This window comes from Poecilia formosa, unplaced genomic scaffold (assembly GCF_000485575.1).
Source record: "Poecilia formosa unplaced genomic scaffold, Poecilia_formosa-5.1.2 Scaffold34, whole genome shotgun sequence".
Classification (NCBI taxonomy): Eukaryota; Metazoa; Chordata; class Actinopteri; order Cyprinodontiformes; family Poeciliidae; genus Poecilia; species Poecilia formosa.
In genome coordinates, this window is record NW_006799973.1 from 729,599 (window position 1) to 730,636 (window position 1,038).

At 39.2% G+C, this 1,038-nt stretch overlaps 1 long non-coding RNA gene across 1 annotated transcript in view; it reads right to left on the bottom strand.

Annotated features, from left to right (window-relative positions):
- Positions 1-546: 546 nt before the first annotated feature.
- LOC103136670 (uncharacterized) overlaps positions 547-1,038 on the bottom strand; it is a 2,917-nt gene continuing 2,425 nt past the window's right edge. Inside the window, exon 2 of the long non-coding RNA XR_476054.2 lies at positions 547-950. This is a non-coding gene — a long non-coding RNA (uncharacterized LOC103136670). The remainder of the gene's footprint in view (positions 951-1,038) is intronic.

Consider the following 1,038-nt stretch of genomic DNA (forward strand, 5'->3'; position numbering starts at 1 on the left):
AATAACGCAGCCCCCCTCGTTCCTCGGTATCTCCTCCAGCTGTTCATGAAAATTTATGCAACAAATGCTTCAAGACCACGATGCAGGTGATGCAGGTTTCCGGGAAATCGTTCTCCTGTCTTTCGTCAGCGGATTAGATCATCTTGTGGGTTGTCCTCTATAATTTGCATTGTTGTCCTGCTTGTTGAACGTTTAGCACCACCAGGGGAGCAGCTACTGCTCTGACAGTCATGACATGTCACATCTGCGTGTAAATTTATAGAACAAGATGCTTTTTTTCCCCTCCAATTTATCGCAGGCAAGTGATATCATGGGGGATGTTTAACAGTTATTTCCACTGACTAAACATAAGATGTAACGCTACAACCTATAACAGGCGTTATTTTAATTAATTTAAATCAGAGTGTTTAGATTGCAACATCTCTAATAGATATTTGTGATTCCTGGTTTAACTTAATGAATTAGAACATAATTGGAAAGTTTTTTTTTATTTCAGTAAAACTCAAGAAGATTAATTTCTCTAGCAAGCACTACTTATCACTGATTGGAGTATAAAAGTTTATTAAGAAAAGGGTTCAGAGGATGGATGGATTGGATGTGGTTGTCTGGGAAGACCTGCTGATGAAGTCTTGGGAGGAAGAGGAGGAGACTCAAGGGAGAGTAAATTGTCTTTCCTAAACTAGCTTGGGAAAAGACAATTTACTCTCTGCAATGAAGAAGATTGGATGAAGAATTAAAATAGAAACTAGGGGTGAGGGTGATGGGATGGGGAGGTGGAAGAAAGATAATTAAATTCGATTCAAAAACATTTTCTGCATCCTAAAGGGAAATTAAGTGATGTCATAACTCATATCATCCAAGTATCTTCAAAGAGCCGTCGCTGGGCATGGTGATGCTGGAGGCAGGAAGGATCTCCGTTTGCAGTCAGTCTTGAAGCGTTTCTGAAGACTCTGTGGCAGAGTGTGGAGGTTCCTCCACCTTTTCCTCAGTGTTAGTATTTATTTAAATGTTTTTGTATAATATATTTAGATTTTCACT